At 46.9% G+C, this 27924-nt stretch overlaps 1 long non-coding RNA gene across 1 annotated transcript in view; it reads left to right on the forward strand.

Moving 5' to 3' along the window:
• Positions 1–26604, forward strand: part of LOC139762693 (uncharacterized) — a 94384-nt gene extending 67780 nt beyond the window's left edge. The window contains exon 3 of the long non-coding RNA XR_011715811.1: positions 26465–26604. This is a non-coding gene — a long non-coding RNA (uncharacterized lncRNA). The remainder of the gene's footprint in view (positions 1–26464) is intronic.
• Positions 26605–27924: the final 1320 nt, after the last annotated feature.

The following is a 27924-nucleotide window of genomic DNA, read 5'->3' on the forward strand; positions in this document are numbered from 1 at the left end:
GAACGTCCCTGTAGGTCGTGGACGACGGTGTAGGAACGTGCACGTCGTTGAGGGAGGTGCACGAGGCTGTGAGAGATGGACGACAGTGTGGAACGCGTACCAAGAAGAAGCCAGTCATCTTCCTGCGTCTTCCCGTCAAGTTAGGTCATAGCCGTCAGTGCTGCTGATTGGACGAGATTGATTACATCTTGACTCGCTAGATGCCTCTTGCTCTGTTATTTCCCTTGCCTCCCTCCCGTCCCCTCCCGATATAACTCTCCCTTTAATTTTCCCCGTCTCTTCCTCCGTCTCCCTTCTCTTCCTTTATGACGTCTGCCGCTTCCTCTCACCTCCTTTCCCGCTACTTTCCCGTTATTCTCCAGCATCTTAGCTCCCTTCCGCTCAGTCCTCTTCCTTCGTCTCCTACGTTCCCATTTTTCGTCTCCTCCTCCTCCTCTCCCGTGCACGCGGTACCCATTTGTCTCACGTCGCTCACAGGCCCCGAAGCTTCGTTCGGACGCGCCGGGAAATACACGAGGAAACAATTCATGGTGCCAGATCATGGAAGCGCTGGAAGATCCCAACATTTCCAGATAGTGTGGAGATGGAACCAACTGCCAGAAACATATCGCGGTCCAGCAGCTCGGTAAAGTGGTAAAGAACTTGTGTTTTCTTTCTTTTTAACGTTTACGGTGGAGGCTCCAGTCACGGACAAAAGTCCACGATAAGTCCGGCCTTAATTGAGATATAGAGAGGTTAATGAAAGGAAAAAGAAGAATCAAAGGAAAGTGTTTACGAATTTCTGAGAAAATGAAAAACATGTCCTTTAAAATGTGCCAGGTTTTATGTATCGGGAAAGACGTGAGAGGATAGAGTTCCAAAGCTTTGAGTTGTAGGGGGAGAAACACTTGTCAGAGCGTCTCACCCTTAGAGTTCCCAACGGTCACACAGTAACCCTGTGACGTAGCAGCTTGTCGAATATCGCGTGGTCTACCTAGTGGTGGGGGTACACAAGCAGCCAGCTCTCGGGAGCAAAAACCAAAGTAATACCTATAAAAGAGGGAAAGTGAATCAAAATTGCGGCGGAGGACAAGCGTGTCAAGTTTTGAAGTTAGCTTGGGAGAGCCTATAAGTCGGATTTTTCTTGACCCAACTCTGTCAGCTAAGGATGCAGGGGTAGAAGCTAACCAGATGAGAACAGTACTTCTTACAAAGATGGATTAATCCTTTGTGTAAACTTAACAGCTGTTCGGAAGAAAGGAAATTCGACACCAAAACAGGACTTCCAGAGGCAGGCTTGGGTATTTGTGTGATATGAGGTGTCCAAGACAGAGTGGATGTTCCAGTATTACCAAGTATGGTCATACCCTTAGAGATTTAGCCCCGCAATTTTGCCACTGCGTCCTCCAGTATCTTCTCTGTAGCATCTGTCACGGTGAGATCAAGTGAGTACAGTCTTATTAAGGGTTACATCCCGTCACAGTAGTGCAGGTGTTGTGCTGGGTGGATCCCGATGGTGAAAGAATCTGTGGATGTTTTCGAACACCGTAGCTTCTAATTGTCTTCGGCCGTGTTTGGTGAGGTTTGCCCAGGCAGGACCTTGCTCGGAGGAGAGAACAGGTGCTGCACACCAAGTGTCAGCGGAGATTTGGGCAGTGCTTTGTGTGTGTGTGTGTGTGTGTGTGGGTGTGTGTAGGTGAGGCCATCTGTCATCACAACCCCACCAAGATCTTTGACGTACCTCCCTCATTATATGACGACTCGGGTCCACCCTTCCTCTTGTAGTAGGCATCAGGCATCGTGTGGTATGGTCGTTTCGTTCCTTCTGTCGTGGAGACTCGTATTTCATCCCGTTGATCCTCGCGTTTATGGTCGTTTCGTTCCTTCTGTCGTGGAGACTCGTATTTCATCCCGTTGATCCTCGCCTTTATGCTTCGAGGGCTGGCCGGCCCACTGGACGAGAGGGGAAATGTGTGTGCAGGTTCCGCGTGTCCTCGTCTGATAGAACTGCCCTTCAGGTTTTCGTATCCGCAGTTACGTGCGTGTGTATTGTGGGTGGCTATCAGTGTCACAGAGAAATAGCGGGAATAGCTGGGTGCGCGAGGGGGACGGTCCCTTTAACGACAGAGGCAGTGAATTTCCTATGGCACGTGTGTGTGTGTGTGTGTGTGTGTGTGTGTGTGTGTGTGTGGATGGATGGAAGTACATGTTTGTAATACGTACTTGTACAGTACAGGGAGAAAATTTCGTGTGCGTTTTTTTTATGGCGTTTATAATCAACGATTTAAATACCAGAATTTCTTACGGAAATATATATATATTTTTGTCTTGATATCATTGGCATTTGAGAAAAGAAAAATGTGCTAGAATTAGTAGAAATTGTTTGTGGTGTAACGGAGACATGATGGCCAGTGTCGCACGGTCCCTGAATCAGCAGGGGTTGACCCGCCTGCTGGCCAGGGGTGTTGCAGCCAGCGATGTGGTGAAATGGCCGGGTGGTGTTAGTAGTGTGGAAAGGTCGTGTTGATGACACACGTGATGTACGTAGATCGGCTCCCGTCATAACACACCAGCCAACGTTATCTCGTGACTTCACCACAACGGGCGTGCCGGCGAAATCATACTAGACTCCGTTGTTGATAATTGGAGAAGACTTAACGTTAAAAACCCTTCCATTATACACTGTGGTAGCTGACCTAGAGAGACAGTGCCCGCGTGACCCCGATACCCTTTCCTATATCCGACGAGGCGACCTTTCCCTCGGTGGTGTAGTATAGGGTGAACGATCCCTCGGTGGTGTAGTGCAGAGTGAGCGAGTGTGAGTGAGTGCAGGATCTGGGGGACGGGGTCATCATCGGGAAACGATTGAACGTGAGCGGGAGCCTCGCGGGTCGTCCATGTCTGGTGTGTTGTGACACGAAGCCGCATCACCCGATCATGCCAGCCTCCTCTACCTGGCCCAGGCAGACTGCCCAGAAGGTCTGCCGAGGTTTGACCCTCCTCACCTGGAAAGTACGTCTAGTGTAGAAGAAAATGAGATACCTCAGCTGTGCCTTACGACCGTTTCCCATGTCATCCACCCCACCATTTCGGTGGTGTTTTATCCCCCACTGCTGATTCTGGGACCTTACCTTGCCTTACGTATACCTTACGATGGTTTCAGAGGTCTTCTACCCCCACAGCTGGGTCTGGGACCTTACCTTGCCTTACGTATACCTTACGATGGTTTCAGAGGTCTTCTACCCCCAGAACTGGGTCTGGGACCTTACCTTGCCTTACGTATACCTTATGATGGTTTCAGAGGTCTTCTACCCCCAGAACTGGGTCTGGGACCTTACCTTGCCTTACGTATACCTTATGATGGTTTCAGAGGTCTTCTACCCCCAGAACTGGGTCTGGGACCTTACCTTACCATACGTATACCTTACGATTATAATATCTCTTGTTTTCGAGGTCCGTCAAATCTAGCGTGTCCTCTTTTGTTAAAAGCCAATGCTGCTCATTTGTATTCATTCAGGGTAAGGTCTTCCCTTATGTAATTGTCTTCACTTCTGTCGGGTTTTCTGTAACTTTTCTTCCCTAACTTCTTCCCTCACGAAATAGTCGAAACTTTTCACCACTGAAGACCATGTTATCGTCATTCACCCTCAATGGAAGACTTGATGTATGTCCGTTTTTTTTTTTTTAAGTATGCGACCATTGAAATTCCCAAGAATTATTCTGGTCTCATCAGCTGAGGTTAATATGATACTGTGGTTTTGGGCGTCGCTGTCAGGTGGGGTTAGTACTGTAGAGTTGGAAGTTCAGTCCTTTTTGGGAGGTTGACTTGGCAGTGGTTAGGTCGTGGGGTTACGGGGTCTTTTTAAGGTAAGTTTGTACTTAGTCCCTGGTTCTGTCTACCCCAAGTTTACACATGACAGGCATCAGCTCCTCGACACTAAGATTTTGAGAGGGCCATCGAGAGCATGCCCATGCTCTCAGCCCCAGGCCTGGACTCATGGAACTCCTCCTTCATAAAGAAATGCAGAACACCTCTATCACACGCACCAAATATCCTCTGGAGAAGTACTCTGGATTGTGGCATCTCTCCCAAGAGTCTGAAACTGACTCACATCGCCCCACTCCACAGAAGTGGAAGCAAAGCAAAGAAAAAAAACTATGGACCGATACCATTGATATCGTACATCATTAAGATTTTCGAAGGAGCTCTTAATTTTTCTATTAACAGTCTACATAAACCAGACATCATGGTTTTAGGGCGGGAGGATCTTGCCTCTTTCAGTTACTTGACCACTGTGATGGGATTGTAGAAGCTCTGAAAAACAAAGATACTGATCTGATATACACAGGCTTTACTAAAGCATTTGACAGATGTGACCATGTTGTCATAGCACACGAAATGCAAAACATGGGAACAACGGGAAAAACTGGAATGTCGGTATACAGCTTTTTAACTAACAGAACACAACCCGCAGTCGTAATCCATGCCATCTCCAGTGCCTTCACAGTAAAAAGCTGGCCCCTAGGAAACTTTACTTGCACCCCTCTTGTTCCACATTCTTATAACAGACGTTGTGGCAAACACGAGCCAAAGTTTCATTTCATCCTTTGCGGATGATTGAAGAATGTGTATGAAAATCAAATCAACAGAAAATGCGCAAACGCTACAAAGAGACATAAACGAGGTTTGTAACTGGGCAACCGAGAGCAGCATGCTTTTCGATGGGGTAAATTTCACCTCCTCTGGTATAGGGAAAAATGAAGAAATACAAAACAACACAGGATACCGAAGAGACACAGACGTAATCATAAACCAGTTGCTTAATTTGAAAGACCCTGAAGTAACAATGTCTAACAACAAAACTTTCAGGAGCACAACAAAACAACGGTTGCCTCATGCAGAAGGATGGTAGGCTGGATCCTGCAGACTTTCAAGACAACAGAAGAAAACAAAAAAGTGCTAATTCTCTCATGAATATTCTCCTAACATCACCCAACAAGGCGGGCGGAATAATGGTATTAGAAAGTGTTCAGAGACCTTTCACAGCCCATATTAATGTGGTACAAAGGAACCATATTACTGAGAACGGCTGAAGTCACTGAGGCTGTATTCCCTGGAGCGCAGAACGGGAGAGGGTGTATCAGTAATACATGATTAACACTTGAGTAATGGTAGTAGAGCATTTGATGTACTACGATATCAGCGCCGGCAGTCATTAGTCGGTCGGTCGCAGCATAAGGATGAGTGCTGACCGTCCACATGACGGCGTCAACGAAGCCTTGATAGCACAGTCGTGTGTTGACTTGGACGCCTGGACGTCGAAGCTTCCATTCCGCTCGAGAACGTTTATTAGGATTGTGTTCGGTCGCCCGGCTCTTCTGGATCCATGGCTACGCTGAGGCCTGGATACAATTTTCTTTTTTTTTCTTTTTTTATCGCGACTGTGCCACATTGTACCCATTCCGTCTGCTGTAGCAGGAAAGTGCTTTGGATTACCGTGTGTGTGTGTGTGTGTGTGTGTGTGTGTGTAGCGAGGAAGACGTTGAAATGTTCACCTTTTACGACCAAGCCGAGTTCCTGGTTATAAGAGGCAGATAACACAGCAGCCAAGATCATGTTCTGTCCCAGGTGTACACACACACACACACACACACACACACACACACACACACAGTCGAGTGCTCTCAGGATTGAGTGTGACTGCGGCGGCCGCGCGTGCGCCCCAGGCAGGGAGGGGGTTGGAGATACCGTGGTCTCAGCGGGAGGGAGAGAGAGAGAGAGGGGAACAACACCTTACGTCTTCTGGGTTTTAGAAAAAAAAATAGTTTAGAAAATCTTGATATAAATAATAGAGGGTCGTGTGTCAGGACGGGAGATTACCGTTAATGCCTCACCTGCCTCTCAGCGGACGTTATTTTTATGTTTAATGTCGACGATTTTTCTTTTTTTTTTTCTGGGTCGTATTACGTGTTATTTTTTTTTTCTTTATTTTGAAAGGATTTTTGTTCGTGTAGAAACGAGATGTCGTAATTATTCTCAGAGGTGAAGGAAAATGCTTCAGCTTAATAATAATAATAATAATAATAATGATAATGATAATAATAATAATAATAATAATAATAATAATAATAATAATAATTATGATAATAATAATTGTTATTATTGTTATTGATATTATTGTTATTATTATTATTATTATTATTATTATTATTATTATTATTATTATTATAATTATTATTATTGTTGTTGTTCTTATCATTATTGTTGTTATTATTATTATTATTATTATTATTATTATTATTATTATTATTATTGTTGTTGTTGTTGTTGTTGTTGTTGTTATTATTAATACCATTATTATTGTTATTATTATCATTATAAAGAATATTTTTCCTACTACAATTCTGGTGTTCCTTCCCTGCTTCCCCAGCCGGCCTCACGTGAGGGTCCGGCAGGAGAGGCTTAAAATTTGCCGGGAAGTGTCACTCACTCACGTCCCGGGAATATGTCTCCTCCTTCTGAATAAACCCACTTCCTCCCCACTATTCCTCTTGCCTCTGTTTTCTTCATGTTTCTTATTATATATATATATATATATATATATATATATATATATATATATATATATATATATATATATATATATATATATATATATATATATTATCCCTGGAGATAGTGGAGAAAGAATACTTCCCACGTATTCCCTGCGTGTCGTAGAAGGCGACTAAAAGGGAAGGGAGCGGGGGGCTGGAAATCCTCCCCTCTCATTTTTTTTTTTTTAATTTTCCAAAAGAGGGAAGAGAGAAGGGGGCCAGATGAGATATATATATATATATATTATCCCTGGGGATAGTGGAGAAAGAATACTTCCCACGTATTCCCTGCGTGTCGTAGAAGGCGACTAAAAGGGAAGGGAGCGGGGGGCTGGAAATCCTCCCCTCTCATTTTTTTTTTTTTTTAATTTTCCAAAAGAGGGAAGAGAGAAGGGGGCCAGGTGAGGATATTCCCTCAAAGGCCTAGTCCTCTGTTCTTAACGCTACCCCGCTAATGCGGGAAATGGCGAATAGTATGAAAGAAAGAATATATATATATATATATATATATATATATATATATATATATATATATATATATATATATATATTGAAACTTCTCTATTGCTGTCTGCATTTACTTTGCATTACCATTCAATTCATTCCATTAATTCTCTGTTCTTGATGTTACGTTCTTTCTCACAACTATCGTCTGTAGGTTCATGTTATGGTTGCTGTTTCTTATATACCTTCGTCTCTCAAAGAAGTGTTCACTGTTCACATCATCAGGCTGATTTAAAAGCAAAGTTCGTGATCAGGTCATCCATCACTCTTCTCTCTTTCATGCTGAGCAAATTTAAAACCTGGGGCTTTCTCCCCCTGTAAGTCAGCTGTCTTAATTTTGGTACCATCTTTATTACCTTCCTCTGGACCTTCTCAATTATTATGCATCGAAAAGGGCGGTGACCCTATCTGAGAAGCGTTTTCTAGTTTTAGCCTACTGTAGGTTGTGAACAATTGGCTAAATGTTTCCTTATCTTATACTTCTTTGCCATTGTAATATTTGCCATTGATCTCCTTTACTGTGTGAGTGGAGGACACTGGTGAGAGCTTAGGGACGATATCAGCTCTCAAGTGCTGCCTACACACCCACACACACACACGTTCCTACTACTTATTTCCTGTCATTCTACTTCTTCCTCATCCTAATTCATTTGCTGATTTCTCTCGCTGTGACCTTCCTCATTACTTAACATTGACTTGCATTGAGTTTTATTAGACGTGTGTCAGACCAACTTTACATTCCTTTTCTCGCATTTTCTTCCCTCATAACCTATGTAAACATGATCATGTCGTCGTCCATATCTCCTGGCAGTTCATTCACATAGAGTAAGAAGAATAAGGGTTCCATACCAGACCCCTGCTGCACCCCACTGGTGACCTCAACCCATTTCGAGGAGGCTCCTCTCCTCTTGCGTCCTTTGTTCTGTTCCACTAAGATAATCTGTCCATCGAAGGAGTTCTTTCTTTTACTCCTGCTTGGTTTGTGGTGGTGTGGTTCGTGTCAGGTGGTGTGTAAGGACTGGTATTTATTGGCGTAGAGAGTGAACCGGTGTGACGTGGTATGATGTAGTTTAGTGTTAAGGACAGTATGGTTTGACATGCCCTAGTGTGGTGTAGTACAATGTGGTGTAGAAGATAGGAATATGGTGTGGATTAGTGTCCAGACACGTGTAGTGTGATGTTTGCTTCAGTTTATGTTTTGTGGTTTGTTGTGTATTGGAGAATGGTGTGGTGTGATGGGAAGAACTGGCAGAGGAAGATATGACACAGACTTCCGTGTTCAAAATGGTGAGGGAACTGAAAGCACTCTGCCAAGTTCAGCAGAACAGAGCATTAACCTGCCAAAACAACACAGAGACAAGCCATGTAACGTCAGACATATATGCCAACATACAGGGACTTAGATCACATAGAACAAATAAAATCCCATATATGATTGGCTTGCTAAACAAGTGAAGGGCGATATTATTTGCGGCTTACACTGAAAGACACACGAAAGACCATATGAATAGTGAGGTGTGGATATCAAACTGCTTTTCTTGGTAACCCAGACGTAGAACAGACGCATACCAGCGGTTAGAATGAGGAATACTACCACCCTGCAGGAGGCGACAAAGAATTGCAGACATAGTGAAGAAGCCACAACTCACCGAGCCAAAGAAAGAAAATCTGCCAGTGAACGATTGTAAAAATTTCATATGAAACACAGGAAGAAGAATAAGAAAAAGCCATCAGTGAAATAAAACACAGTCCAAAATACTTTTTCTCGTATGCAAAATGCAAATTTAGAACCAGAAATTCCATTGGCTCACTTAAAACAAGGTATTTTTTTACAGACCTCTGTCAGGAGACGAATGAGACTTTAAAAACTTAATATGAGTCGGTATTCAGCGAACCAAATACCACATTAGAGTTAAATGATCCAGCAGACTTCTCCCTAAACAGTAATCGCTCCAAGTGTACACATATCAGATGTCACCACCCCAACACAAGATTTCGAGAGGGCCATTAAGAGCATGGCCCTGCACTCAGCTGACCCCAGGCACGGACTCATGAACTCATTCTTCATAAACAAATGCAGAACACCTCTAACACATGCAGTAAATACCTTCTGGAGAGAAAAGAGTCTAGATTGTGGCATCATTCCCGAGACTCTGAAAGTGACTCACATCGCCACACTCCACAAAGATGGAAGCAAAGCGATTCCAAAAAAAAAAAAAAAAAAAATCGACCAATAGCATTAACCTCGCACATCTTTAAGACCCTCGACAGAGTCCCAGTAGGCAAGATGACTGAATTCATGGAAGTGAACAGTCAACATAAACCAGGACGACATGGTTTCAGGGCGGGAAGATAAGACCTGGTCTCTCACAGTTGCTTGACCGTTATGATAAGGATTGTTGAAGCTCTGAAAAACAAAACAAAACAAAACAGAAAATAAAGATGCTGAGGTGATTTACACAGACTTTGCAAAAGCATTTAACGAATCTGACCACGGTGTCATACTACACAAACTGCGAAAATTGGGAGATGGACAAACAAGTTTTTAAGTAATAGATCACACTTTAGGTTTGTGAACCATGCCGTCTCAGGTGCCTCCATGGTAAATAGCTCGATCCCCCAAGGATCTGTACTTGCACCCCTACTGTTCCTCATTCTTAAAACTAACATTTAACGCCAACACGAGCCACAGTGTCATATCATCCTTTGTAGATGAATCAAGAATAAGTACACAAGTTACATCAGTAGAAGATGCGTAAACGCTACAAAGAGACATAAACGAAATTTTCAAATGGACAACCGAGAACAACATGCTTTTCAGTGGAGGAAAGTGTCCACTCCTCCGGTATTGGAAAAATGAAGAAATCAAAGACATCAATATCAGACAGACTCAGATGTTATCATAAACCAGTTCCTTAATGTGTAGGACTGGAGTAATAAAGTCTTAACGACCTAACCTTCAGCGGACACATCAAAACAACGGTTGCTTCATGCAGAAGTGTGGCAGGCTGGATCCTGCGGACCTTCAAGACAAGAAACATCAGTGTTGATATTGTTCAAAGCGCTAATTCTTTGTGAATTGAATATTTTTGTGGCTTAACATCACCCTACAAGGCAAGCGAAATTGCGGGGCTAGAAAATGTTTGAAGATCTTTCATAACCCATGTTGATGTGATAAAGAAACTAAATTACTAGAAACGGTTAAAACAACATGGGTTGTCAAGGAGAAGCCTCGAAACTGCAGTTAGAACAGAACTGATTGACCTTTTTGAAGCACGAAGACGAGTCCAGATAAGCACAAGTAGAAACATTTTCCATCACAGTGAAATGTGTAAAGTATAAACATGTATATGGAAAAAGTAATAAGATCAGCATATTACATGTTGCAACTGCCAGACTAAGGCTAGACTGTAGGTACTACTGGCGCTGTGGTCTAACTGGAGATGTTAATCGTGTGAATTGTAAAGTTTGTGGTCAAAGATCTGGACACAAACTAGAACACTGTGTCTTAGGATGTGAAAAAAATAGTCTTTTAGGGATAGATCTAAACAAACCCTGCACGAAATGTCATAGCACCTTATAGTTAATAACAGTATACCTGAAATTTTAAGTATGTATCCACTTTTTGCATCTAGTCGGTAAAACTTGACATATGATACTATGTAATGTATGTACTGAAGTGCGCATTGTAACATCTTATGTAATATCAACCCACTGGGGTCTTGAGTAAAGTCCCTGTGTGATCCCCTGTAATCCTTTTGCGCTACCGCTCACAGGATAAGCATGGGCGGCACAATAAATTTGCTGGGGACACCGGCACAAATCAATCTGTATAGGCCTTAGGGTTGCGGCTTCCAACAGCTTAGTCGATCAACGACCCAGTCCAATGGTCTGGGCCTAGCCCGGGGTGTAGGGTTAACGACCCTGAAGACTTCACCAGGTATGCACCATGTATCCAGGTATGTACACTAGTTTGGAGGAGATCTGGCGTGGAATGTTTCACTGTAGAGAGTATGGTGTAGTTTGATATGGTGTGATGGTGTGTGTTACTGCTGAGGGTGTGGTGTGCCTAAGTATATGGTGCAGGTTGGTGTGTGTCACTGTAGAGGGTGTGGTATGGTATAGTGAGGTGTGTTTCACTGTTGAGGGTGTGGTAAGGTTTGGTATGGTACAGTGTGGCGTGTTACTCTGGAGGGTGTTTTGGTGTGGTATGGTATGGTTGTGTCTGTTGCTGTGGATAATGTGGGGTGTGTCATTTTGGAAGATGTGGTGTGTGGTACATTTTGGTGTGATTTGGTACGTTTTAAGGAAGTGTGGTAATGCTTGATGTGGCATGGTATACCTTGATGTGGTGTGGTTGGATCTAGTGAAGTACAGTGTAGTGTGGCAGAGTTTGATTAATGTGCTGTGGTATGATGTGCCGTGGCGGAGTTGGATGCAGTGTTGTCTGGTGTATCTTGATGATGTATGTAGTGTGGTGTAGCGTGCTGATGTGGTGCGGTGTGGAGGAGTTCGGTTTTCTGTAGGCTGGTGTGGTCTAGTGTGTTGTGGTGTAGCGTAGAGATGTGGTGCGGTGTGGAGGAGTTGGGTGTAGTGTAGGTTAGTGAGGTGTGGTGTGGTGCTGTGATGTAGCGTGGCGTGGTGTGGGTGTCAACCAAGATGGTGGTGGAAACCCCACAAGGCCTCCATGTTAGGACAGCCACCTCTCCCTCCATCCCCCGAGGGAGTGTCCCAGTTAACACCGCACTCCTTCCGCCCCTCACTCTCCCCCACCCACCACTACACTCCCTCCGCTGCCCACTTTCCCCGTCCTCCCACCCACCACTTCCTTCCTTATTTTTTCGTAAGGGTCGTTAGGGGGGAAATAATGGGGTGGACAGGGGAAGGTACAATAGGGAAATGATAGACAGTGTACAGATGTGTGGTGAAGGTTTTTTACTAAGGTTTGTGGGGGAGGGTTGTCTGGATCGGATTTTTTAGTGCCTTAGTTGTATACTCCCGGCAGACGAGGGGTGTATGTATGTGTATATACAGTGGTGGAGTTGCTTATTGGTTCAGGAAGGAAATTGGCCAAGCAAAGCTTTGTTCATTGTGTATATCGATGGATGGCTGGAGCCTCTCTCCCAGTGCTTTGAGGTCTCCGTGGGAACCAGAGAGTGTGCCCAAATTGTGCTGCTCTCGAGGTCTTGGATATATCTATGGTTTGTGTGTTCGTTGTCTTCTTGTTTCTGCAGTGCTTTCTCTCTGTGTGTGGTGCTTCCCCAAAGCATGTGCCAGTTGGTTTTATCTGAAGTCGTTGATGTTCAGCGCTTTACCGACCATAGTGGGGGCAAACGGTGTAATTTTTGCTTCTTCGGGTGGTACCAGAAGCTGTGCATGCAGGCTGGTCAAGCCTTGTGTGGTTCTGTGGCTCAAAATGATCAAACCTCGCGGTGTTCGTGTGTGGCTCAGGATTTTGCAGCTCCTTTGATGCGTTATGCTGTTGCCTTCTGTGGTTGGGTCGCTGGGTTTTGTTCTCCATAGCACCGCAATAGTAATTTTTTTTGTCCCATCCTTTTAGAAACTGTTAAGTCTGGATGCTTCTGACTGTGCTGAGCGATGCTGTGCTTGGGGAGTGAATTGATATAGGCAGCTACTTGAGTGGCATCAGCTGCGAAGATGTCCTTGCTCATGTTCCCTGCTAGTGGGGGAATGTCATCTGTGAAGGATATGAACGGCGTTGGTGACAGGACGCCGTCTTTGGGGACCCCCCGCCTCATAAAGGAAACTTTGGTGACGTTGCAGAGTTGACGATAACCGCGGCAGTATGTTTGTTAGGGGATTGCACAATAGCATTTCTGTAATTCCCGACATGCCAGACTGTAACAGTTTATGATTTAAGGCAGTGCGTGCACAGTGTGTCGAAGTCTTTGGTCATGTGTCTTCTCATGACCGCACAGAAAGGAATGCTGTTCGAAGTCCTTTGGTAACTGGAAGTCATTCTGTCTCGTTCTCAGTGGCAGAGGTGATGCTTCTGATCCTCCGGGAGCCGTATTGATTCTGTTTAACTGTTGTGTTGTAAGTGATCTCATAATGTAAGGTTAAGTACTCCCTCAGATGCCTCTCCTGGGTCGGTAATAGTCTGGGATCATTTCGACCCGGTGTTCTTTAAACCTCCTGGGAAAGTATCGTTGCGTTAAGCCTGGCGTGCTAGGTGCGGAGAAGGTAGTGATGGCATTTTTATGGTTGGATGCTGGTATGTTTCATGTTTCTCTGGCATTGCTGGGAAGACCACTGAGGAATTAGTGAAGGAATGAATCACTCGTGTTGGAGCCCTAGGAAAAGAGATTTCATCAGTGATTCCAGCCACCATACACAGGACGGTATCATACCCACCAGTCAACCAGGTGAAGTCTTCTGCCCCCCACCAGCCAGGGCTGGGGAATGAACATCACACCACCAACATACCAGCCCACGTCCACACCCGCGGGTGGAGACACGTACGTGCACTATACTACTAACGTAACTCAGCAGACATTATTAGAGGGCAACGCAGGAGTAGAAGACGACAGCCAGTGGGGAAACACGGTCACCGTCCGTGACGAGAAGGTATACAAAGAACCAACAACATTCTGGCGAAGTGGTAGACGACTTCAGGTCACACACACACACACACACACACACACACACACACACACACACACACACACACACACACATACATACACATCACAGTCAGCTGTAATAGAACTGATGGGGACCAGAGTTTGGCGTATTGATACGTCAACACAGGGAAACCTGGATTGGAAAGTATGCTTGGAGAATGTAGGACTTATAACCCAACCTTCATGTAGGAAAAGGAATTCTCGAGTGGCTGACTCAGAGGAGGGAAGGAGCCATCCCACACCCGACCACCACAGACACAGCGGGTCTGTCCTCCCCCGTGACAGCTGCCTCTCAATGAGAATGAACATGCCAGGACTACATACAGACATAATGTAAAAGCAAGAACACTCCCTCTTCTCTCCACTCTCTCCCCAACCATCACCACTCCCTTCTCCCCTCACTTCCCTACCACCTCAGTCTCTCTCTCCTCTCCCTACACTCTCCCTACGACCTCTCTTTCTCCTCTTCTCATTCTCCCCACCCATCTCACTCCCTCCCTTCCCCACTCTCCCACCAACCACACCCTCTCCTCTCACTCCCCACCCATCACACTCCCTCAGCTTTCCATTCTCCCCCGTCCACCATCCATCACTCTTACTCTCTGCTCTCCTCCCCAGCTACCACCTCACCCTCCCAGCCTACAACATCGTTACCCCGCCACTCAGTCCGTTCCACCTCCTTATCTACCCTCGTGCCTTACCCTCAGAGCCCCGCCACCACCCCTCTCTCATCCTAGGCTTTCCTACCTCCACTTCTCCCCGTCCCGCTTCCCCTCCTGTAATACACCCAACCCTCGACGTTACGTAATTCAATACACTCCAGCTGTCGCTGTGTATCGACGTGCGCGCCACACCCTCTACGTCATGGACGTATTTTGAATTTTCTCTTTCGTTTTAAAATCTTTAACCGTCTTACTCCATCTAGACAACGCATGTCAGTGAGATCTCGGGGCGAAGTGCTCGAGGAACGAGTTAAATGTTGACCGGTGTACGATGAGACACACACACACACACACACACACACACACACACACACACACACACACACACACACGAGGGCCATTTAAAACATCCACCAGACGCGATGATTAAAACATACGTTCATTAGCGATTCCGTGATTAATGCAGCTGATTATCAACACGGGCGCCACAGCGGACACGGATAATAGATTACTGGCCTACAGTACGTCCTGTGTTAGTGCGGCTGTATGTATGCGCGCGCGCGTGCGTTGTTTTTTTTTGCATGTGTGTTTGTGTGAGGGACGCATGTGCCCGGCGTGGCCTCATGAGTCACACTGGCGGGGGGTAAGGCCGCTCGCCATCTGCCTGATGCAAAGCCCAGCACGACCCACCTGCTGGTGCACAGGGTAGCACGACCCACCTGCTGGTGCACAGGGTAGCACGACCCACCTGCTGGTGCACAGGGTAGCACGACCCACCTGCTGGTGTACGGGGTAGCACGACCCACTTGCTGGTGTACGGGGTAGCACGATCCACCTTCATTTGTACAGGGTAGCATGATCCACCTCCTGGTATACAGGGTAGCATGACCCACCTGCTGGTGTGGAGGCTAGCACCACCCACCTGCAGGATACTTGAGAGGAAGTACCTAGAGGGAGGGAGGCAGTGGGATGGAACGATGAGGACGAGTAGGGGAAGCCAGGGAAGGAGCAAGTGAGACAGGAAGATGGGAAGGGCAAGCAGCAAGGAAGGGGAATGGGGGGACGAGGTTGATAGATGATGGGCAAGGAACATGTAGGGAGGGAGTGTGATGGAAGGATAAGGAGAGCAAGAATGGGAGAAGGGAGTGTGATGGAAGAATATAGGAGATGAGAGGGTTGGTGGGGGGGGGGAAGTAGATAGCATGGCGAGAGGGCAAGTGAACAACTGAATGGAGCAGAGTAAGTGAAGGCCACCCTGGCAGTAGACGTGATCATGAAGATGATAGCTGGAAGGAGGAGCAGGAGGAGGAAGAGGTGATAACGGGAGACACACGAGAGCCACGAAGACGATGACACGACACTTGGACCTTAACAGCTTAGGATGACTTAATGGTCATCAGGGTGACTTTCATGCCCGTCATTTCCTGTCTTGTATATTAAATCCCTCGAGCCAGACGTCCCCCTGGCTGGCGCTGTATTATGGTGTCCATCATAAAGTATCCTGCAGAGGGACCAAGTGGAAACGGGGAGTAGTAATTTGTGTGTGTGTGTGTGTGTGTGTGTGTGTGTGTGTGTGTGTGTGTGTGTGCGCGCGCGCGCGCCTTTGAAATTACCTACTTGTAATTACTCTTTTGTAGTGTATGGGGAGGGCGTTCTCCACTCGTGTGTTTGCGTCTGTATGTGTGTGTCTGTATGTTATTCGCTTTTGCCTGTTACCTGTGTACATACAGGAGGAGAGAGATGCACGCTCTTGGGACCGAACCCCATCTCTCCCATCCATGTTTGTCATGTGAGCCTTTTAGAAAACATATTCTCTTCAGTCTTACTGGTGTTTCTTCCTGTTTGGTTGTAGCTTCGCTTCACGCGTCCCCAGAGCTGTGGTGGTATGAGGAATGCCTCCCCCGTACACTACTCCCGCCTGACATTGTGTGACGTTCTTCATAACGTCAGGTTCTGCTGTCGCTTCAGGAGAACCGTTCTGGATGCACGTAGTTAAGGGCCGACGGGAAGTGTTGTATGGAGGAAGTTTGCGTGTCTGCCTTTATGTTGCTTCTGTCTCTCTTTTTTTCTTTTTTTTGAGAAGTGGGCAGACCGACAACGGCTTCCATCCTCTCAAGGGTGTGGAGGGTGTGTGTCTGAGAGAGAGAGAGAGAGAGAGAGAGAGAGAGAGAGAGAGAGAGAGAGAGAGAGAGAGAGAGAGAGAGAGAGAGATTGCCTAATTTCCACAGTCGTGGGAGCCTATCTCGTGTGTCTGCGTGCGTGTTTGTGTTCGCGTGCGTGCGTGTGTGTCTGTGTGTGTGGAGCTTGCCATTTCCTCCTTCCATGTTTCAGATGATGAATTCGTGCCAACATTTTATATATTATCCAGATATCCTCGTCTGTGTTACCACTGGGTTGTGTGAGGAAATCCTGAAACATAGTGTTCTCAGCCCATCACACACACACACACACACACACACACACACGTTATGGTCACATAATATGAAGAACTTTTAATGTGCTAGTCATTTTCGACCTTAAAGTAGTATAATGCATTACCGACACATGTGATAAGCGTTAATGTTGCGTGTTAATAATTATAATGCTTCACCAACTCATCTAATAAGCCTTGATAATTAAATTTTAGGAGTCGTAGTTCGCCATTTAAAGTAACATATGTTTTTATGTAGAATTCTGTTAAGTTGAATATTTTTTTCTAGTTGCATCTGCAAGACTTTTTTTTTTTTAACATATATGACTAGATTTTTGAAGCATCACTCGGAGTTTTTAGCAGTTTTGTTCAAACGCCGTCCGTATGATTTTTTTTTTTTTTGTGATAAGTCACCATTACGAGTGGTTGTAACACTAGCTGAAGGCTCCTCCAGCACAGAACACAGGGTGTCCACATCACTACGTGGGCCTGTGCGGGTCGTGGCCTCCAGCAACTTGGTCGATCAACGAACACAGATCAGGAGCTTTTAATCTCAGCCAGAGCTACGGGGTAAGGAGGCCTCCGAAGTCAACGCCCTGGAGGGCATTCCTACAGCAACACCCAGGGAGTTCCTCCGGCCACCCCAGGGGACCGAGTACACCAGCTACTCCAGGGGAGTGAGGTGCTGGTGGCGGGTTTCCCCTCCTCCTCTTCCTCCTCCTCCTCCTATGAGTGGGAAAGGCGGGAGAGGCATATCCAGTGGCGAGGTTATGGTGGCGGACCCTCCCGTGTGCGGTCATGTGTAGCGACGACCGACTCTTAAGCGGGAGGAGGGAAGGAACCCCGGAACTGCTGGACGCGGGGGAAGTCAGGGAGAGAGAGAGAGAGAGAGAGAGAGAGAGAGAGAGAGAGAGAGAGAGAGAGAGAGAGAGAGAGAGAGAGAGAGCACTTTTGTCATAGGGGTATATAGGGAGAACGTAACTGTACCCTGATAAAAAGCAAGTTAAAAACGGGTGGGATAACAGGTTGATGTAGCAACCTGGAAGATGGTAAGATAACAGCGGGTTGACTAAGCAGCTTGTAAAGTGGGGTCGAGATAACAGTAGGTTGATGACGTGGCTTGTAGAGATAACAGTAGGTTGATAACGTGGCTTGTAGAGATAACAGTAGGTTGATAACGGGGCTTGTAGAGATAACAGTAGGTTGATGACGTGGCTTGTAGAGATAACAGTAGATTGATAACGTGGCTTGTAAAGAAGTTAAGATAACAGATAGGATGATAAAGAAGCTTGGAAAGAAGTAATATAATAGGTTGATGAAACATCTTGTATAGAGTTAAGATAACTTTTTTTTTTTTTTTGTGTGTGTGTAGGAGGAGGAGGAGGAGGGTAGACGCGTGTATAAAGTAAGAGGAGAAAGTTAAAGAGCGCAATCGACGAGGCGGCAAGAATGTGGTCTGCAAGAGGTAAAAGTCGGGCGGTTGGGGGAGGCAAACACGGGAGGCGTCCAGAACTCAGCAGCGAGGGGGAGGACTGCACGTCTACCAACTGTCGAGGACAGACGCCAACTAGTGTGGAGAGACACTGACATGGATTTAGATATGGATTTAATAGAAACAATGACAGAAAACGTAGATTTAGATAGGGACTTACTAGAAAGTAACAGAAAACGTTGATTTAGATAGGGACTTACTAGAAAGTAACAGATAACGTTGCTTTAGATAGGGACTGACTAGAAAGTGACAGAAGACGTTGATTTAGATAGGGACGTACTAGAAAGTGACAGAAGACGTTGATTTAGCTAGGAAATTAACAGAAACAGTGACAGAAAACATTGATTTAGACCTGAGTCTTACAAAAGAGGTGTAGAAAATGTTAAAAAAAAATTTTGATAAGAGAAAACATTGTTTTAGACGAGATTTTATCATAGAAGCAAGAGATAACGGTGAGTAAAACGAATTTAGAATAAATAATAGAATTTATATCAGCGAATTTAATGGAAAGAGTAGGAGAATATATTGTAGATAGAGCATACTACAGACAGTAACGGAAAATGTTGCTTTAGACAAAAAAAAAAATGAATATACGAAAATTAATTAAAGACTTTTTCTGCAAGAATTTCATATAGACTTTTAAAAGAAAATGTCGTTGAAGACAGGAATGTAATATAAACATTTTACAGAAAACGTAGCACAGAGAAAGGCGAGTCGGGTGCAGTCAGAAAGCGTTGGGCAAGGGCAAGAATTTTATGAAAACATTTCAGCACAGAAAACGGGAGTAAGGAACTCTTAAGAGAACTGAATGGAGTTTTGCAACTTGTCTGAGAGGCCGACGGTGGAAACTAAAAAGGCGTCTGAGAAAAAGGCAGACAACCCTCACGTCGAACTCGTTCCATCCCTTGGGCACGACGGGTACGACTCATGGGCACGAAGGGCACGACTCTTGGGCACGACGCTGTGACCCTGAGACACGAGGGTATACTACGACCCTTGAGCACGACTATGATGGGTACGATGTACCGTCGTGTTCTAGGGTCGTAACGTCGTGTTGGACGGTTGCGTCCTCATGCTTAATCGTCGTGCTTTCGCAAGTCTTACCTTCGTGCTCAGAGGTCATTTCATCCCGCTCGCGGGCCGTCGTCCTCTCTGCATCCCAGGGCTATATCGTCATTGCGAGAAGGTCGTATGCCGGTGCTTATGGAATGGAAATGGCCGGGCCTGAAAGGGAATATCCAATACACTCGTTGCGTTCAACAAAAGACGCTATGTTCTTTAAATTTGCACGCTAGAGTCGGGGGGGGGGGGGGGGCCTCCGGGGTAAGTTGGTGGGCAATGCTAGCACACGGCGGCCTCTGTGTTTAGCTGGAGGGGTTGGGGTTAATATGGAAACAGGAACAAGAGAGAGATAATTTGGTACTGATGTGTGAAGATCCTAACCGGAGACGCAGGAGACCTTGTAGAGGGTAATGTGAGGAGCGGAGGCCAGCAGGTGATGGTGACGTTGTGACGGGGATAATGTGGAGAGAGGAAGCCAACAGAACGTGATGGTGACGTTGTGACGGTCATGTGGAGAGAGGAAGCCAGCAGGACTTGATGGTGACGTTGTGACGGGGGTAATGTGAGGGAAAAGAAGCCATGAGTGTAGGGGGGAGGAAATGCCGGTGTCGTAAGAGCGGTGGGTTCAGAGTTCAAGTACGGTGACTTTACAGAGAGGAGTATACTCTGGTATGGTGGCTGCAGGTTGGTGAGAGTTGCAGTATGGGGAGGAGGGACATGCGAGTCCTGGTGTAGTGAGTACAGGTTAGGTACAGGACTTGGCTGGTGCTTGTTGCATGACTCAGGCACAAGTATGGTGACTGTAGGGATGTCAAGAGTACGTGTATGGTGACTGTAGGAAGGTCTTAGAATGTGAAAAAATAGAGCCTTTTTAGGGATACATCTGAACCAACCCTGCAAGAAATGTCACAACACCTTATTGTTGATAACAAGATACCTGAAATTTTAAGTTTGTATCCACTTTTTGCATGTAGTCGGTAAAAGTTACCGACTTTATAATATAATAAACCAACTTTGTAACATCTTATGTAACATCAACCCACTGGGGTCTGAGTAAGACCCTTTGTGACCCCTGTAATCCTTTTGCGCTACCGCTCACAGGATGAGCATGGGCGGCACAATCAACTTGTCGGGAATAAACGACACATTAAGCTTTGCTGTTGTATCAGGAAGCATCATAGTCGTCCACTGTTTACGTGGGTAACTGGAACCTTCGCTTGTGACCCCCGTCAGGTTCCCGCCCGCCTCCAGAGTGCAGTGGGAGGCGCTTATGGAAAGTTGAATTAATGAGGCCAGAGCTTAAGACATCACTTGTGGGGCTTAGAGTTGGCCGGGGACTCTGGCACACGCCGTCCTCAGACGGTAATGGCCAAACTTCTTCTTCAAGGTATCCCTGGAGAGGAGCAGGGCAGGGCAGTGGGCAGACTGTTGTGCAAGTGGGAGAAAACTCGTAACATCACCTTTTCAGTACGACCTTTTCTTCCCTCGAGTACGACGACTGACCCCTTTGTGTACGACCACTTGAATGACGAGGGTTGGTGATTATACTCATCGTACCAAAGATTGAAGTCTTCGTATCCAAGAAGTTACGTCAGCGTACTTGAGGGGGGTCAGTCATTGTCGTAAAGGGTTCGTCGTTGCTCTGAAAGGGGTTAAGTCGTCCTACTCAATGGGTTAAGAAGTCGTCGTACTCAAGGGGTTGTTACGTCGTCGTTCTCAAGGGGATGTTAAGTCGTTGTACTCAAGGGGTTGTTACGTCGTCGCATTCAGTTGATTACGTTGTCGTACTCAAGGGAGTAATAACCGCACTTAAAAAGGTTAGATCGTCGTAATTAAAGCGTTGAATTATCGAAGTGAAGGAGTTAAAGATACAAGTGCACTTTGAGAGCATGTAAATATAATTTAGCCTCATTAGTGTGTATGTGTCAGCTGCAGGTCGGTCCACCGCATCACCAGCACCGTTGTATAACCTAACTAGTAATTTGTGCCGTGCCTGCTGGACCATATTATCTGCTGGAGATCCTCTGACCTTCCTCCAGTACTGGTGTGGGAAAGTACTGCCTGACCCCACGTTGCTCTCCTGCCAGTTGGTTGGCTTGCACTCGCCGTGAGCAGATGGTTCCTGTGGCTTTGCTTTGCAGAAGTGACGTGGACACCTGACGTGTGGAAGTGACGTGGACCGAGGCGGAAGTGACGACGCTGATTGTGACGTGTGGAAGTGACATAGCCTCTGACGTGTGGATGTGACGAAGTGACATAGCTTCTGACATGTGGGAGTGACATGGCCTCTGACATGTGAAAGTGACATGGCTTCTCACATGTGGGAGTGACATGGCTTCTGAGTTGTAGAAGTGGTATGGCCTCACGTCTTTCCCTAACTTTAGCATCCATGTTTGGTGGTAAGCTCCCTCAGGGAGCGTATATGTGTGTGTGTGTGTGTGTGTGTGTGTTCCCGACAGTGCCTGGTTTGTGCTGTGTGTTGTGGGGGAAAAATGTAGCTGGATCATACACACAGCTTCCTCGGAGCTTCGTAATGACTGTAAGCTGTCGCTGCTGGCGGCAGGAGACGCTGTAACATCGCCTGCTACCAGGGGGGAAAATAGCAGGGAAATCACCGGTAATTATCTCTCACAGGTATTGTTCGTACTCTGAGGGTCTCTTAGTCGTATGTTCTTTATCACGGAGGAAATGGGATTACCGAGGTAATACCGAGGTAATTGCATGAAGGCTGCGGGAAGTGGGTGATGTCACGGTAGAAGTCCACGCCGCTCCCAAGTCCTACGGGGGGACATCGTGGTGCCGCAGTGGGTGTTTGACGCGGCGCATGGCCCGCCCCGGCCTCCGTGAACACATGCGAGAGAGGGAGAGGAGAAAATGTTTTACGACGGGGTTGGGTAATCAGCCGTGGGATGTGTTGGTGGGCTGGGATGGAAACACAGTGCATCATCAGACCCCAGATTAGGGACTAGTGGGAGACGACGGCGTATAGCGGCCCAACAGTAGACGCCCACCGTTGATTGATACGTGGCGGAGGGTGAGTCTGGTTGGCTGGTCACGTCCAGGGGTCGGCTAGGACGGGCAGGAGCAGCAGCAGCAGCGGCAGCATTGCGTCTTCCTCTGCCACGACCCCCTAGGGCGAGCTGTAACCTCCTCCCCTGCATCCGGCTCCTTACTTGTCCTGCTGCCGTGCATCTTGAAGCTTTCGACAGAGTTAATGTCAAAGGGTGCGTCTCTCTCTTACCGGCCTAATGATGTTAAGTCTCGGGTGGCATGCAAGAGTGGCGCGCTCAGTGGCGTACTCTGAAGGCATCGGTGCCTGAAGGAGTTTCTCTGATGTCTGCTCCTGGATGCTTAGTGCTCATAAATTGTTCTTTGGAGGAGGCTCCAGGGCACTGTAGTGTGGGTAGGTTGGCTTCTTAGAGTTTTAAGAGTCGTATGGTTGGTTAGAAGAGGTTGTGGAGGTTGTCGTGTTTGTAGATGGCTTGTTGGAGGAGTCCCTGGGGTTTACAGAAGGAGTTGGGGAAGTTTGCGAGAGTCTGAGGGTTTTTAAATGGCTGGCTGGAAGATCTTCCATGAGTCATATTGTTGGTAGATAGCATGTCAGAGTAGCTTAGCTAGTATAGTCGGCAGTGAGTGGTGAGTAAGGAGTTTCGATCGTGATCTAGCCAGCTGTCTTAACCTTCCTAGCCATCCCGCAGGAGAGGAGGGGAAGTTGTGGTACAACTTCCTTGAGGAGAGTTCTAGACGGCGTCATGCGTGAAACCTTTCTCATTGGCTGACTTCAGTCTAGGGAAGTCGAACCCTTGTGCTCTTATGGAAGTGATTGGAGGTGCCAGTGGCTCTTTTCTGAGGTGCCTCGGTCATTGTAGCCTCAGTCATACGTGTCACTAGTGTATGAGAGTGGTGGCCCCTGGATTTTCCTCGAGGTCTGCTGTGTAAGACGCTACCATGGAAGCCTGCCCGTCCTTTAAGTCGTTTCTCTCATGTATTCCCACGATGATGCTGACCTAGTCGCTCCCTTATGAACCATTTCCCCCCTCTTCCTTCCCCTGTGGGTTCCCGTGGGGCTCATATCTCTCTTTCCATTTCCCCAGCGGATCACTCCGTCATCCCCCAGGAGCCCTCTCATCCGCAGCACCCGGCCCCCCCAGCAGGAGCATGTTTCTCGAGGGCTTGTGCCGAGATGTGGCACTGTGGGGTGGTGACGGGTCGTGGCCCCCAGGGGCAGCTTCAGGTTGTGGTTCCCTAGGAGGTAGGGTCATTTGGTGGTCCCCCAGGAGGCAGTGTTAGGTGGTGGTTCCCCCTGGAGGCGACGTTCGTGTGAGCGAGGCTACCGTGGTCCACAACGGCATAACGGCTGGTCATTTGGCCCCGGCTTCGGCTCCTTATCGAGCGCGTTATGATGCCATTTATCGCCGCTACCAGCCCGCCCCGCCTCTTGGCCGCGGTTCTTGGCCGTTCCGTTGGCCCGCCTCCCGTCGCCCCTCCTCCATGGTGGCAGGTTACCACTGTGGGATTACGCCTGTATGTGTGACGTTACAACCTGTTGTGCAGTATTGCTTGACTGAACAAACACTTCACCATTCACTGTGTTTTTGTTGCGTGACCCAAGAAACGTACCGACATTTACAGTGTTGTGTTGCGTAACCCGAGAAGTAGACCAACATTCGTACAGTTGTGTTGCGTGACCTGAGAAACACACCGACATTCACAGTGTTGTGTTGCGTGACCCGAGTAACACACCGACATTCACAGTGTTGTGTTGCGTGACCCGAGTAACACACCGACATTCACAGTGTTGTGTTGCGTGACCCGAGTAACACACCGACATTCACAGTGTTGTGTTGCGTGACCCGAGTAACACACCGACATTCACAGTGTTGTGTTGCGTGACCCGAGAAACACACCGACATTCGCTGTGTTGTGTTGCGAAACCAGATTTTTTTTTTTTTTTTTTTTTTGCATCCGGACACTCACCCTATGGTCACGGTGGTAACTGACTTACGGCGCGATCAATACGAGCAGCAAGGTCTCCGGCGCCGCTGATAACTTCTTTATGAATCATTTATATATGTGTCGGTGTCTGCCCTTAGCTGAGACCTGGACTCGCGGCGGCACGCGACTGACTGCTGCTTCCCATAGCTTCTGTGTAGACACTAGTTACACGAGGCTTGGCCGTTAGGATCGTCTCTTTTCTGTCCACTTTTCATCGATATTGTGAAATTCTTTTCTTACATTGGTATCGTCCTTTTCCTTTAACCTTTCGACCTTTTAGAGTCGGGTCTGTATATACCCAAGGAGTTCAGATGGATCTACTGTGGAATTCGATTTTTTTCCTCTCGTGAATCTCATGTTATATTTTGATCGACGAGGTCTCGGTACATGGGCCTACCTTTATCTTGTCACGCGTGGGCGCTACAGGTGCCAGAGAGCACGTACATGAGACTAGGGTTGATATCAACAGTTGTAACTGCTATGTTACGTCTGGGCGGTAAAATGCCATCTTTACGAAGGACGTGATACTTCGGGTAAGGCCAGGACGTGTTGAGATATGTCGTACCTGTGTAGTGGTAGTGGTATGCTTTACAGCCTCTCTGTCTGTCTGTCTGTCTGTCTGTCTGTGCAGGAGCGCCAGAAATCGCAGTGATGCCGTCCGTTTTCCACTGTCAGCCTTTGGATCGGCATTAAGTGTATGTGGGACACACACACACACACACACACACACACACACACACACACACACACACACACACACACACACACACACACACACACTTCTCTGCCTCCTCCTCCTCGTCCTCCCCCGAGCGATATGCATTTCCTTACAGCTCTTCAAGTGTCAGATGTTGTGTGGTAGGTGGCTGTGGGTGGGAGGCGCCTTGCGTCAGGTTGGCAAGTGGGCAAAGTGAGTCACTCGAGTCTTGATATGGTGTTGGTTCCTGGACGTGGAGGTAGGTAGGGCGAGCGGGTCCAAGGGCGGGCTGTGGCTGCGGGAGGGGAGGTGATGTGAGGGACGTATTGTACGTAGGTGGGAAGAGGTCACTGGCGTACTTCGTTATGGGTGAGCAGTCTCCATGTGTTTAGAATACACGGGATTATGAGGGAGCAGTACCCACTCGTTGGAAATACCGAAGATTACAGGAGAGCAGTACTTGTACTTTGGAAATACTGAGGAATACAGGAGAGCAGTACTTGTACGTTGGAAATACTGAGGAATACAGGAGAGCAGTACTTGTACGTTGGAAATACTGAGGATTACAGGAGAGCAGTTCTCGTACGTTGGAAATACTGAAGACTTCGGGAGAGTAGTAACTGTAAGTTGGAAATAATGCTCACCAACTTTGAGGACATGACATTTGACCAGTTGACACATTGTGAGAGAGGTAACGTCAAATGTATGGCAGACACTCAATGTTAAGAAGACTCAAGCTACATACATGCAGTATCTAGACAGCTGTACAAGTGTGGAATACACGGGTTCCTGACAGAGACTCGTTAAGAAGACTCAAGCTACATACATGCAGTATCTAGACAGCTGTACAAGTGTGGAATACACGGGTTCCTGACAGAGACTCGCAACACTGAGAGAACCGCCATTCCTGCATCACGAGACACAGTAGATGTGTCCTCGTCATCGTGACCTACCGAGGGCATCACTACACTCACATGGTGTACCGGGGGTGCAGGAGGTTAAGGCAGCAGATATACTTATATCATGAACTACTCACACACACACACACACACACACACACACACACACACACACACACACACACACACTTCAGTAATGCCACACCAAACATACACTTTACAGTTCTCGTCTGTCTCTCCACTTCTCCATCTTCGTCCAGTCTGTTCCTTCCACCCGTCCCCTGCCACACCAGGAAAGAATATGATAGTTCTTTTTCTAGAGCTGGTGTTTGTGATGGTGGTGGTGGTAGCCTAGTCTGATGATGGTGGTGGTGATGGTGGTAGCCTAGTCTGGTGATGGTGGTGATGATGGTGGTTGAGCCTGGCGCTGGTGGTGATGGTGGTGTGGGTGAGGGTGTCGGGGCCTCGCTCGGGGTTTCCCCACTCGCCTCACACTAATACTTTATTTACTTTATTTCCTCAGTGACGGGAGTCCTTATATGGCGTCCTTGTTGAACTTGTGCCCTGGGGTCTGGTGTTGATGTATTACTGCATGTGGAGTTAACTACAGGGTGACGGAGGTCCACACTCCAGGGCCCATATCTCTTGAATATTTCCAACTATCACACAAGTTTGTAGAGCTGTTCATATTCATTACTCAGTGTGTGTGTGTGTGTGTGTGTGTGTGCGTGTGTGTGTGTGTGTGTGTGTGTGTGTGTGTGTGTGTGTGTGTGTGCGTGTGTGTGTGGTAAGGATACTCGTTTTTCAGGTGATGAATGGCTTGGTCAGTGACAATGCCAGGGTTTTCAATAGTGAGTTATGATGACCTGGTTAGCAAGATCGTGTGACCTTGGAGAGCCAGGGGGAAGGGGGGGGGGATGAGACCCCGGGGGTTATGATTTGTATATTGGTAATTGATAACGTAAAGACAAACTTTTTGCCTCATATTATTAGTTTTTTTCTCATTATTTATTTCATTGTTTTTTTTTTTTTGTTCATTCGTTCATGATTATTATGTTTCATTCTAGGTGTGACCTCGTCCCCCCGGCCTGTTATAACCAAACACAGAGAAGTTCGTTCATAACATGTTGTGACGATTGTCAGGTTATAACCAGACACCGAGAAATTAGTCAATAATAAGTTGTGATTGATTGACTCATTATTTTGTAGAACGTATGATGATGGCGGTCACTCGGTTATCGTGGTGTGGTGGTTAGCGCTGCTGACTATGAATCACTCCTGGGCCCGCCGCCGGGGCAGCTGGGTTGCAGCCAACCCAGATGTTTATTCTCTTCTCGGAACTGGACGATAAATGGATGCCTGACATAGGCTGGGGATATATATATATATATATATATATATATATATATATATATATATATATATATATATATATATATATATATATAGTAATAACTCAGGTCCCCTTCCTTCTCTAGGGCGTCCTGTATCTCCAAGGCTGCAGTAAGTAGCAGGGTCACAATGGACTTCTAGCGGGGCGTTCTGGTCGGGTTTGGTTGGAACGGTAGACCAGGGAGGGGGGAACGGGGGAAGAAAAAGCGATGAACAACAACAACAACAAGAACAATGGTTTATTGGACAGGTTATACAAAGTGAGATAACGGAAGGCAATACGATACTGGGGGTGCAGGATTATGGTGGGAAAGGAGAGGTCAGTTGTGGTAGGTCGAGAAATACGAGACAGGGCTTGGCAGGGGTCCTGGTGATGCTGGTGATGGAAGGTGCACGTGGGGGAAGGCTGCCGAGTCAATGTGGAATTCCTGTAGGAGGAGGTGTTTGTGTGTGTGTGTGTGTGTGTGTGTGTGTGTGTGTGTGTGTGTGTGTGTGTGTGTGTGTTCCGTATCTTGGCTCCTGGAGCGTGCGGCGACTGCCGGTAAGTGCTTGGGTTGCAGGAGGCTCCTGAAGAGGCGTTAGGGATGCAGG

This window comes from Panulirus ornatus, chromosome 1 (assembly GCF_036320965.1).
Source record: "Panulirus ornatus isolate Po-2019 chromosome 1, ASM3632096v1, whole genome shotgun sequence".
NCBI classification, from domain to species: domain Eukaryota; kingdom Metazoa; phylum Arthropoda; class Malacostraca; order Decapoda; family Palinuridae; genus Panulirus; species Panulirus ornatus.